This window comes from Pinus tabuliformis, chromosome 7 (genome assembly GCF_031772625.1).
Source record: "Pinus tabuliformis cultivar Carrire ecotype Pingquan chromosome 7, CPIR1, whole genome shotgun sequence".
Lineage (NCBI taxonomy): Eukaryota > Viridiplantae > Streptophyta > Pinopsida > Pinales > Pinaceae > Pinus > Pinus tabuliformis.
The window spans coordinates 1406548151-1406562155 of record NC_142293.1 but is presented as its reverse complement, the minus strand read 5'-3'; the positions used below and the strand labels follow the sequence as shown (position 1 = coordinate 1406562155).

At 38.5% G+C, this 14005-nt stretch overlaps 2 pseudogenes; both read right to left on the bottom strand.

Annotated features, from left to right (window-relative positions):
• Positions 1-11737: 11737 nt before the first annotated feature.
• LOC149252917 (transcription factor ICE1 pseudogene) lies at positions 11738-12106 on the bottom strand (annotated as a pseudogene).
• A 122-nt stretch (positions 12107-12228) lies between these two features.
• LOC149252916 (uncharacterized) lies at positions 12229-13140 on the bottom strand (annotated as a pseudogene).
• Between the last annotated feature and the right edge of the window lie 865 nt (positions 13141-14005).

The following is a 14005-nucleotide window of genomic DNA, read 5'->3' as shown; positions in this document are numbered from 1 at the left end:
TGTGTGATCAGAAGATGTGTTCGGGAAGATGAAATACCTGACATCCTCAAGGCATGTCATGATGAACCATGCGGTGGACACTTTGCTGACAAGAGGACGGCCTACAAAATCCTTTCTTTAGGATATTATTGGCCTTCTCTCTTCAAAGATGCAAAACAATATGTCAGAAGGTGTGACAGCTGCCAGAGAGTTGGGAGACCGACTCTTTCAAATGAAATGCCATTACAGCCATAGGTACTCATCGAACCCTTTGAAAAATGGGCTTTAGATTTCATTGGACCCATTAATCCACCATCTAGACAAAAGAAATATATATTGGTTTGCACTGATTATGTCACTAAATGGGTAGAAGCCAAGGCATTGCCTTCTGCCACTGAAAATTCAGTTGTTCAATTTCTTTTTGAGGATATTTTTACTCGTTTTGGTGTCCCAAGAGAAATTGTGACAGATCAGGGAAGTCAATTCACATCTAACTTGATGGAGAAGCTGATGGAAGAATACAAAATCAAGCACAGAAAATCTACTCCTTACCATCCTCAAGCAAATGGTCAAGTGGAATCTACAAACAAAGTTCTTGAGAGCATCATCACCAAAACTGTTCATCTCCACAGAAGAGATTGGGCAGAAAGGCTTCCTGAAGCCTTATGGGCCTACAGAACTACATGGAGGAACACAACAGGACATTCTCCTTATGAACTTCTTTATGGGAAAGAAGTCCTGCTCCCCATTGAGTTTCAAGTCAAGACTTTCAAGATGGCAGTTCAGTTGGGGATGAATCTATCAGAAGCCCAAAAGCACAGAATGGAGCAGCTGAATGAGCTAGATGAGATCAGGCAAGATGCAATTTTAAGGACTGATCTAGTTCAACATCAAAGAGCTAAGTGGCATGACAGGTATATTAAAGAGAGAAAGTTTCAAGAGGGAGATTGGGCTTTACTGTTTGATTCCAAGTTTAAAGACTTCAAAGGGAAGTTTCAGACTCATTGGCTTGGGCCATATGAGATTGATAAAGTCTTTAACAATGGAGCAGTAAGAATCAAGACCATTGATGAATTTCAGACTCCTCTTATTGTGAATGGCCACCAATTGAAAATTTATCATAAGCCACTTTCAAAAGATGAGTTTGTCAAAATGTTCCAAGAGAATTCTGCAATAAGGCTGGTGGAGAAGAATCCTTCTCTCCCACCAGCCTAATCTTTGTTTCTTTCAGTTTTATCCAAAAAAAAAAAAAAAAAAAAAAAAAAGAGAAAAAAGAAAAGAAAAAATATGTATAAGCCTGAAAACCAATCCCAGATTGGCGGTCTTATGCAGAAAATATAGAGTGAAAATCAGGGACACCTGACACTCTATATTTTCCAAAAAATCTCCTCTCCTTCTCTTTCCATCTTCACTTCATCTCACTTGTCATTTCACTTCACCTCCATCTCATTTTCATCTCCATTTCACTTCATTCCACTTCATTTTCACTTCATTTCACTCATTCCATTTCACTCCATCAATAAAAAGTCCCCTTCAGGACTATTTTCATTCAGTTAGTTCTTTTCTAACTATCTTTGTGCAGACAAGGGGGTGTTGTCTCAGTTTCCGCAGCTGGGAACCGTTTCCGTAGCCAGAAGCAGTTTCCGCAGCCAGAAACGATTTCCGCAGCCAGCATCACTCTGTTTTCAAAAATACAATCAACTGTTAGTGCCATAATCATGAAATGCAGGTGTAATTGAGCTAAAGACATGGGGCATCTCCAAGATATCAAAGAAGAGCAACTGGTTAGAAGCCTTGAGCAAGAATTGACAAAGTTTCCAAAGGTATGATCAAAAATCTTTATCAAATAACAATTCAAGTCATAATTACGTATAGTCATTAAACCATAACAGGTTCTCCTATGTGCAATGATTTGATATATTAGCCCACTATCACTCTTATTCCGCGATATCACTCCACACACCTCGCATTCATTTCCCTAACGGTCTCATGATTACTCCGAGTTTGAACTCAAGTATGACTGCACTTCTAGTTATTACCCGTACTCTTGAGACGTGACCTATTGTGTTACGGCTCTTCCCAGCTGTAATTTCCGCAGCCGTCTGTTGAGACGTGTAAAATCTCATACACAGTCATCCGACTCGAAAGAATCCTGCCGTTACTCCACTCGCTTATCACTCCACTCATACTCCACTTATACCATACTCCTTGCATGCGTCCACATTTCATTTTATGAACTTGTTTACCACTACTCACCCACTGTTCCTCTCGTAATTCGGGTATTTCCATTCACTGTTCTCTATTTCCGACTGCAGTCACTACAGTTTGCTATAAACCCCGATTGCAGTCACTACAGTCATCCTAAACCCTGACTACAGTCATTACAGTTTATCCTAAACCCTGTAACAGAGCTATTTTTTCCCTTAACCCTCACACACAGAAGAACTCTCAGTGGAATTTAAAATAGAGGATGGGAAAATTACTGAGAGCTGAGCCGGAAGGACCGAAATACTTGGAGGGTTATCCTCAAGTTAAGGAATTGCTGAAGAAAGTCAGATGGCTACGATTTATCCAGAAGTTTAAAGGTTATAACAAGGAGGTGACCAAAGCTTTTGCAAGGTCCTTTAATGGACAAACAGTGGAGGTTGGAGACTTGAAATTCACAGTGACCGAGGCCACAGTAGCAGCTGCCACGGGCCTACCTCAAGAGGGTGAAAGGTGGTTTAAAAATAGAAGTGTGGATGATCAAATATGGAGAACCATGCTACAAAACCAAGGTATGGATACAATTGTATTTACAAGAGGCATCCCTGTTCATGTATTAAAAGAGGAATGGTCTAGTCTACTGTTAGTCATCCAGAAATTTATCACGTGTGAAGGTCGTTTTGGCTCTATGTATATGTATCATGTTAGACTGATGATGAATTTCATAGACGGTCACACCCTTAATTTGCCTCATTTTCTGCTATCAAGTTTGAAAAAGATGAGTTTTACAGTTCAAAAACATGTAGGCAATATTGAACCTCATCTCTACCATCATGGGCTCATAAAAATTCTTATTGAGGATCAGTTGAAGAAAACTAAGGATACTTGGGGGCAATTCTTGACAAGAAACTACTTCCAAGAGCCGTCTGAGGCCTCTGGAAGCAGTCCACCAAAGATTCCAAGGAAAAGTAGGAGGAAAGAAAAGAACATTACAATCCAAGACTCCCCTACAATAGAAATTCAAGAAACAGTCCAAAAAGAAAAAGAAGATGGAGCTAGAAATAAGAAACAGAAAAAGAGTTTCATCGACAAGCAAGTTTCTTGTCCCAGCGAGCAGTAAAAGAATCTCCAGTACCGAAGCAAGTAACTCAAGCAGTACTAATTCAATTCTATTATTATACACGTAATTATCGAAAAGTAAGCTCAGCAATTAATATGCTTTTCCTTCCCCCCCCCTCCTTTCAGAATCATATTTGTATTGTAGGCACCCTCTTCATTATTCTAGGCAGCGGTACCATCAATCATTCTGTCCAGCTATCCAGCAAGCAGCAAGTTCGAAGCAGGTCCACTGTGTCCTATCGTTTCTTCAAATCCCTAGGTATTCATAGCGTAAGTAAACAAGCATGGCTCAATGTCTTCTGATGGGAACATGGGGGAACTCATCTCAATCTATATCGTTTTGTGTATTGATTACAATGGGAAAAAGGCAAAAGAACCATCCAAGAAGTCTATCCATCCCCTGAGCAATCCATAGAAGAGGATTATCAACCTCTGTTAGAAAGATTAATAGATCTTCAAGCCGCTGCCATAGCCAAGAAAAAGCAAAAAGGAAAATAGAGTGCACAAGAGAAGAGTACTAGTTCATACTTAAGAAGGAGCACTAGGCTAAAAGGGAAGGGGAATAAAACCAAAGAAAAACAGTCTCACTTTATTAATTTAGATGAAGAGACACTTGAGAAATCTCCAACTCAGCCAAGCATTGAGTCAAGTGCTCCACGTGAGGAAAGCCCTTTTCGGCCGAAAAGAGAAAGCAGTCCTCCTCCACCAGATTTTGAGTTTAGGCCGAGAAAGACACCTGAGGTAGATTCTAATTAGCAAGAGGCATACAATTACCTGGAAACCTTAGAACAATCAGCAGCAGGACCAAGTACCTCTCTGCCACCTGATGCACAAGTTCAGTCTTTGAAACAGGAAATATTTGAGTTAGAAGTCCTAAATAGGCATATCATATAAGAAAATGAAGCACTCAAAGAGCATAGTAAAGTAGACAAGATTGTCCATGATAATACTATGCTCCATTTAGGACTGTGGCAAAAGAAAAACAGAAAACTGAAGAAGAAGTGCAAAAAGTTAAGCAGAGCATTGATTAACCTCAAGTTCAAATGCCTAGTCAGGAAGCCAAGGATGATGTTAGCATCAAGGAAGAAGAAAAGAGGGCTAGATGTCCTTGCAGAAGCATCAGAACATATGGATTAGAGGGAAATAACTCAATTTTGGTTGCATGAGGACATGCAACACCTTCACAGTGGGGGTATGTTGAGCCTCAAACCTGCACCTTCCTATACACCCTCTCAGCCTTCCTTTTCCACTTATTTCATCCACCCAGCTGTTAAATCATTGCATTGTAGTTTAAAAAGAGCTTTTTACATGGTTTTCTGACTATGCTTATGACTGTTGTTTGGTTTAGTTTTTTTGTTCATGCAGCTGCGGAAACTGACAGCACAGGTTTCCGTAGCCAGCACAGGATTCCGCAGCTATTTTGTTAAAAGCTGTGCTACAGGTGTCCTATGAAGAAACGAGCCACATGGGCAAGCTCCAGGTGACGAATACATGGAACTTGTCCCTTCAAATCAGCCAAATCATCCATAGAAGGTCACGGTCAACGAAGGTCAAAGGCAAAGCCAACCAAGGAGTTCAGCGGTGGCACGTCTCTGTTTTGAGCATGTGAGCGTTTACGTGGCACAGTCCTCAGCTCACGAAGACACCGGCACACCTGGAGATCATTCCCGTAACTTGAATTCAACAGTTACCACTCCGGAGATTTAATAGACATGATGACAGTTACGCTAGATCTCGGCTGAAGGGATCTACGTGTCTTTGACAACACAGTCAATAGCGTAGAATCTAGTTAGTTTGTTCAGCACTTTTCATTATAAATAACGCGTCGATGAACGCTGTAAAGAGGTTTTTTTTGGATATGTAAATTCTGAACTGTTGTGTTATCACCCCACTGTTTATATATGTTGTTGTTTTAATATATGAGAAGACTTTTCTGAGTTTACTCGTGTGACTACTTGTTGACCGGCTGAAGTGGCAGAGGGCCCCTGCACGCTGAAGCCTTGTAAAGTTTTCATTTGGTTTTATTATGTTCTTGTATCATTAGCTTGTACATAACACACTGTTTGATGTTTCTTAACTCACTGCTGTTTATATTTTCACCTCTGTTTTCTTATAACTGTCAACTAATCAGTGCTTTTCTACAGGTTTTCTTAGGCAGCCCGGGAAAATTTTCATCTTTTTGATAACTATTGACATATGAGATCATCTTGTCCTTCCTGCTAACTTTCATTTTCTGAAGTTTAATTTCAGCACTGTCTTTTCAAGTTGTGATTTGCTTACTTATTTTTTTTTGTTATTTAGATATCATACTGCTCATCAATTTATGGTTTCTTTCTATAGTGAAGTGACTCTATTAGCAAGAAATCAGAAGATTACTAACTGTAGTGTGATTTAGTTATCATATTGCTTAAACTTATTCATGATTGCTTCCCACAAGGTAGATTGAGCTGAAAGGTAAAGGATCAGAAGAGTTGAAGTAGTGTGATTAGTTTCCTTTCTGCAATTTAGTTATCATATTGCTTAAACTTATTCATGGTTACTTCCCACAAGGTAGATTGAGCTGAAGGGTAAAGGAACAGAAGAGTTAAAGTAGTGTGACTAGTTTCTTTTATGCAATTTAATTTCTTGCCATTTAGATAGCATATTGCTTGACTTATTCATGATTACTTCCCACAAGGTAGATTGAGCTGAAGGGTAAAGGATCTGAAGAGTTTAAGTAGTGTGAATTAGTTGCTTTGTTTTTGGTTTGAGTTGCTTTAAGTTCAGTTTTTACTTTCTTTTCATTCAGCAGCAAGGATATTGGGCCATTGTCATTAGTTCACTGTTTGATGCATTTACTTTCTCTTAAGAATTGATTTCAGTTTAGTTGTTTTAAAGCTTTCTTCTTGAGCACTTTCAAGTTTGAGAAAATCACTATAGAAACCACCATCACCATCCATACTCCATACTTCACTTTCATTTTCACCATCACACATTTGGGAAAGATAAATCCAAAAACAAACTAAAAAACTAAAAAACGACAAAAGATTAAGGAAATGGTTATCTAGTACATATAGTACACTTCACTTTGTCAGTTTACGAACCCCGGATTGACATTTTAAATAGCAATTTAGATCACGCTAAATTGACCAAACAACTTCCTCCATGAAGAATGACAAATATACTATCTGAAAGATAGTCCTACTGTCCGAATGGAAAATCTACTGTATCTTAAATAAGAATAATGATAATCTACTATCGTCAGAATTAAAAGCCAACCTCGTATATCAAGTAGAATTGACTACATTCTTTAGATTGGGACACATTTTGGGTATAAATTATTGGCTCAAAAACTGAAATTTTCAGTGCAAATATTGTTCACACCATCCATATATTTAATAGACATTGAGGTTGGCATCAGACCTCAGGGACAGATTAGTGGGAACAAAACTGCAATTTTCAATGTAAAATATAGTTCACCTCATTCTTCAATCAGAATTCTGATACCATTACAGAGTTTGTTCAAAACGTTCAAGTGACACATCCTTTGGCCACATTTAATCATTGTGATGTGGCAGACTTAACTATACAATCAATGAACTTGGGCTGCATGTCCAAGCAATGGAAGATTTGTTGATCTCATTACCACATTATAAAGATGGGATATTCATACATTGCCATTTGTAATAGTGTGGTTATTGTCTTATTCACTTGGATTGACAAATGTTGGTCTCTCAACCTGTTCTTTGTACATCTTGAAGAGAACCACATATTCTGTTTCAAAAATGGCAATACTGACCCATCTATTGAGCTCCCTTTTGAGTGTGTTCCAGTTTCTATTGTAGAGTGTGTCATAGACTTTCCCAATGTGGTCAAAGGGGAGCTGCGAGTTGCCATGGAAGAAGATGTTGTGAATCTTAAGAATGAAGAACTTAGAAGCATGACCAACCGTGACAATCCATATTCAAACATGCAAGAAGGAAATGCTAAGCTTAGTAAAACTACTGGTATTGATTCATCTTGCATAATGGATGTGTTCTGTGGCTCTATTGACGATTATCTAGATTTTCAGAAGAAAATCCTTTCTCATCGGTTTGATGAAAGCATCAATACCAAATTGTCAACATCTGGAAAAAAATGTGAATGGTTTTACACTAGTAGAAATTGAGATTGAAGATCAATAGCTGATGTCAGCAATAGAGTTACAAATAAAAGAATTGGGCAAAATGACAGGGGGCGGCAAGGTTTGATTGTTGTTGCATCTTTTCTAGGACGCATTCCTAATTTTGCAGGATTGGCACGAACTTGTGAGGTATTTAAAGCAGCAAGCTTAGTTATTATTGATGCGAGTATAATAAAAGATAAACAATTCTAGTTAATCAGTGTCACGACAGAGAAGTGGATTCCAATACAAGAAGTACCTGAATTGAACCTTAAAGAATACTTAAAGGTAAAGAAGAGGGAAGGGTACACAGTTTTGGGATTGGAGCAGACGACAAACAGTATACCACTTAATAAGTATCCATTTCCACTGAAAACAGTCATCGTACTTGGAAGAGAGAAAGAGGGAATTCCTGTTGATATCATCCATGTGCTGGATGCATGTGTGGAAATTCCTCAGTATGGTGTTGTTAGATCTCTAAATGTTCATGTCAGTGGTGTTATTGCAATATGGGAGTATACTCGACAGCATCATCAGGACTAGATATAGACTTTCCTCCAATCGCTTTTCCTGCGTGAATTATAAGGAAAGAAACAAGGCATGAAAAAAGGGATTTATGCTTGCGAAGGTTGATTATCACCCTTTATGGCGAGGCTACAATTCACTTTTCCCTTCAACTATGTTTGATCAGGGAACATTGCCTATTGGTTATTCTCATTGATAGCAAGGGCCTTAGCAAGATGAGGAGAGAGATCTTCAGAATTTGAATAAAAAATGAGAAGTAGTAGAGAAGCAGAAGGCAACAATTATTGTGTAAGTTTTCGTTCAATAACAACCTTCAACATTTGAACCAGGAAATGATCAATCATGGTTTTGGTTCAAATTGAAAAAATAACTTCAGTGACACATTTTGGACAGTCACCTTTAACAACAATTTGGTAAGGTACTAATTCAGTTGGAGCAGAGGCAACATAGGTTTGTTGAAATTGCCAAAAAGTATAGGTGGACCAACAAGGGATTCCAGGATGAAAAGTGTCATCGTATGCTGCTTAGGATGTTGTTGACTCAGATCACTTCTTGGATCTAATTTGTGCTAATCTCAATGGTGGATACCACTCAAAACCGCCAAAGAAAAGATCCTGTATAATCTGTACAACACAAGGAATTGAAAAATAAAAACACCTATTCAACTATTCATATTACAAAATGAGCTAGATCACTAAGAGGAAAGCCTAGATAGGGTTGAGTGATATAATTAAGCTCAAAGTAGGTTATTTATAATAACACAGTATGATATTTACAAAGAATAACCGGTGCATTCAGAGTTTACCTTCTTATACATCATTGTTCAGTAAGAAAATCATTTCCACTTATGAATGTGGGATAGACCACTTTATACAAAAAGTAAACATTAAGATATTCTAAAATTATCAAGTGACTTTATTACATAGTAAGCCTCATATCCAGGCACCACCACTTAAGGCTTACAATATTGAAAGAAAAACATATTGACTGAGGGAAAGCACATATGGACTGAACACAATTACAACATAAGTAATCAAAACCAAACATTCTTCATAAGCTCATTTTTTTTTTGGGAAAACAATTCATGGACCAACTAGAGCTCCATCAAGCTGCCTCATAACCTTTATAAATGTGTAGCTCCCAAGTTGAATTCTTGAGATCTTGGATTCCAACTATCCAAGCTCTTGAATTATGAATCTCCTGAATTAACTTAATCCACATGCATGTTTAACATTTATCTCAGCTACATGTAATATTGGGTTTGGGCATTAAACTTCATGCAAAAACTTGAAACTGAATAACGGCTACAGCAAACAATTTTCTACATTTATGAATGTCTAAAGTGGGCCCCAATTGGGGGGCATAGATATCTACATTCATGTTTACCAAGGTATTTTAATAGTCATTGATTATGTGAACTAATATTTTATTGCACAAAGTGGCAAAACCCTAACCCAACTCCAACTCCAAGAGGGTGAAGAGAAGATTATAAAAGATGTGAAGAACATTCACAAGAGTATTTTCTTCTAGAAAGGAGTTTTTCCCTAGAAAAATTTGTGAGTTGACTCTCCCTCATCTTTCCTTCTACCTGTTTCATTCCATTAGGTTTTCCATGTACGATTTACAACAAGAGAATGTAGTATTGATCAACTCTCTATATTCTTCCATGAGTCCCTATGATATTATAGTACTAGAGGAATCAAATCCATGCTTTTTTTTTAATCTAATTGTCATTGAGATCTTGTTGATGCTGTTTCAGCCTTCTTGTTTTATATAATGTTACGTTTGGGATATTATTCAAGTGTCATTTTGTTTTTATGAAATCTATCGATTCTTCAGCACATGGTATTTTCAAACACTTTAATATTCACAAAGCAGTCTTTTAAAGTTCTTCGATGACCTGTGCATTTCTATTTCATCTCGCAAAGTCATTGTCGATTCTGGATTCAACACTCCTCTACCCATCTATCTGCTGTAATATTTAATGTTTGTCAACACTCAGGCCATTTCTTTGAACAAACAGAATGTTTCCTTGTTTTCCAGTCTGGTTGTTCTTTTGTTGTCCGTTCCTTACAATCTATTACATGATATGAGCCCGATGTTGAACAATTAAAACCATTCTACTCCAAAAGGTATTTAGTTTCCTGCTTCATAAGAAATTATCTTATTAAAGACCCGTAGTGTAGGAGGATACAAGTAATATGAAAGCAAGTCCCATCACCAACTTCGGCCACTGGAGTTTTGGTGTTTGGAATCGATACGCAGTAGTCTCACCCATGTTGTGGAGGCTTTGAAATTCATATAGGAGATTATGGGACACCTAGGTGTCTCCATCATTATTTCAGTGTCTTGCTGGTGACAAAATTATGTGGAAGACAGATGCTACATATTATACCTCTACGATGCATTTAAAACAAGAATACCAAGCAATTTGTTGTCTCAAGTCAATTGCAATTTCCATACAAAGCACCACATTTTGTTTCAGACAATAGCCTCCTCTCCAAGGAAATACTAGCTTGGCATAGAATCCCTTATATACAGATATGGTGTTGCTGGGTATAATGACCACTTAGAGTGCAGATTCCCATTCAGCCATCGTTAAAGCACTTGGATGTTGACAACCTAATTCAACTTGGTTACTGCTCACCTTTTGAAAATTGGATTCAACTTCGGGTGAATAATGGAGTTCAGCTATATTGATCAAAGAATGTACGAGGTGGGAAAGCTTATTCCTATCATGCTTATGCCAAAGGAATATATCTGAGTTGACACTTTTTACCAGGATAAGCATGATACATAATATCAAAAAATAAAAAAAACAGGCCATCATATGCCTCATTCAAGATATTTAAGGGATTAAAATGGCAATGCAATCACTTCCATGATTGGATACGAATCCAATTGATGGATCAATGAAACTGCTGAACATTCATATTAAAATTTAAGTGTAACCAATATTGCATGCCACACTCAGAAACATCCCACAAAGTGTAATTAGTCCTCTCACATTCAGATGGCTAATCCTCACAGACGCTGGGAGGTGAAGCTGTATTGACACCTCCAACATTTGATTGATCTTGGAGTTCGACATCTGGTACGTGGTGATGCAACAAATAGCAAGCCTCCTCCCAGTATTTTGAATGATTTGGTTTAAGGTTTGAGATATTGACGTCTAGGCCATGTTGCTTGTCAACAGTTTCCTGACAATATTTTTCAATACTGGTTTGAACAATTTCAGAAAAAATTACCCAGAACATCAATATGGTAAATGACCAGACAAACTAAACGATATCAGAAAATAGCTTTTTTCTGACCAATTTCTCAAACAGGAGAATGGGAAAATTATATCATGGCCAATATCAAAGTTGAATATGTGACAGAATGCATTCTATGGGCGAAAGATTATTTTAGCAACATGGCCCTAATATGTCATATCAATGATCTACCGATGATAAATGCCTGCGGGCTTTGATTAACAAAAAATAAGAAGAATAGAGGAGCATCTGGGACTCCATATCAAGATGGGCTTTTCTTCTTTGATATTCATTTTCCATTTGAATATCCTAACGTACCCCCTCTTGTACACTACCATTCTGGTGGGTTATGGTTGAATCCGAATCTGGGAAAGTGTGTCTGAGTCTTTTAAAGACATGGGCAGTGATGAGATGTTGCACGAAATGAAGGTTTCAAGTTTACTCCAAATTTCAGTTCGATACTGGCGCTGAGACGGTTGTAGCTGATTCCATTGATGTCGTTTGTACCTAGAAGCTATTCTTTCGAATACTCAATTGCATCTCCGAGAATAGAGGCTCGATCCATCTTGCTGATCTTAGGAATGATAGACCGAAGCATGTAAAGCCTATCATTGAGCTTCTTTTGGCGCCTTCGTTCGGCCATCAGATTCTTAGCAGGCAAGCCCTTCTTCTTGCCCTTATCTCCACCGCCATTACTATTGTTATTAACAGCAGCAACATTCCCAGTGCCTCCTGCAGAGGCCAAGCCATCTTCCCCAATCTGGTCAACCTTATAACTACTATTATTGTTACCGCCAACATCATCCGAATCATACTGAACCCCAGACCCATCATTGCTTTCATCCACATCCTCCTCTTCTTTCTTATCAGCACCCACCGACATCAACTTCCTCTTCCCTTACACATTGCTATTGCTATTGCCATTGGGCTCTCTTCATCGAGCATTTCAATGCAAGGGGTTGTTGCACCTAGGCTGAGGAAAGTATGCCTGAAAGCAGCCCACTTCTAAAACAAAGTAGGTTGAGCACCCACTGGGGCACAAATATCGAGAGGTATAAGCATCTTTGGGCTACTAAAATTTAATGGCACAGGGAATCGAGGGCTAACAAGGCTACTCAAACCCAGAATATTGCTCAGATTATTATTGTTGTTGTTGGTGTTGTGATTATTGCTAGCAAACAATCTGGTGTCCGAGAGATTCAGGTTACTCGCAGGCATCATTCTAGGGCTCAGACTGGAGGTACCACTACCACCCATCTGGTTGTGTGGGTTGTTGACATTAGGTGTCGGGGTAGCAGCGTTCGTGCGGGGACTCGAACCCACGAAGCTGGGACTCAGCTGCCTAAAAATTCCTCCCGACAGCCTCCCATACAAGTAGCTATTGTTGCTACTGGCATTATTGTTGCTCATCAACCCCTCACAGGCTAACTCCTGGAAGGGACTCGAACTTACAACGTTCGGGTGCTGGGGAGCATGGTGATGATGAAGATGATGTTGATGATGGTGGTTCCCCCCAGCTAGAAAAGACTGGACCTGAGAAGGGTCCAGGCTGAAAGTCGAAGTGGGCGACGATGAACAAGAATTCATGGCGTGTTGTAACAGCATATTGGGAGGCTCGGGATTCGGATTGACCAAAGATGAATATCATAAAAAATCCTTCATATCTATATTGAAACAAGGGCCCTCAAGATGGCTGTTAGCATTTATTCATATTGGTAGTAGTTATATCGTTATTGTTAGTATTGTTGTGAGAAGTAAACCATTCTTTCGCGTCCAACACTACCTTGAACGTTGGCAAATTCAAATTCTCGTCGTTGTTGCAGTGGAGGTCTATGGCATCTTCCAGACCCCACATGCCACCATTCACATTCATTCTCGACAACATTTTTATCCCCAATCAATCCTCAATGCTATCAATCTATATCTATATATATATAACTCACTAGTGTTCCATATATCGATTAATTATGGCAACAACTATCATATATGATTTAGCTTTTATATGCGAGAACCGATTAGTATGAAGCTTTTGGATGCATATTCCAGCGAAATATAATGACTCTCATCCAACTAGTCCCTAGGATTCGATCCTGCACCATCTAAAGAGCTGGAAAGCCCATTTATTCTACTCAGAACTCGCTCGGCTCAATCTGTATATGAGGGAATATTGGCCTTGATACAACTAGCAAGAAAAACATAATAAGAGGATAGGGAATAGCCATGCTACCCATGGTTTCTGACACCAAAGAGACAATAGTGAAGTCCTCATTTCTTAGCTCTATAAGAGCACCATTTCTTGGAGACACCTTTTGGGCCTCTGAATCCAACCATCCTCTTTCGGTCTTCAAGACAAACCTGTAGCAGGCATTGGGTCTGTAACTTCCAGAAATGCCAATATCAGTTACGGAATTGCTTAAGCTAAAATGTTGTATCAAGTTATCAACAATTGCTATGAACATACTTACATGGTGAGAGATTGGTAGTATTAATGTATGACTCATTTAAAATGTTATACTAAAGTAGTTGGCCGAGCTCAACATAGACTTCACATAGTTTAATGGATTGTGTGTAAGCATGGGGCTCAAATCTATATGCAAGGTTGTCATTAATGGGAAGTATAAATTGTGGGTTTAGTGGGCTTGGGTCCAAATTTTGAACCAAAGCTTTGATACCATGTGTAACAGCCCTATCCTAGGGTCTTTTAACAGAGCTATTTCACTAGAACTTAAATGCAATAAGAGGCAATAATTTACTTTCTACAAGACTTTTAAATAATGAAAAT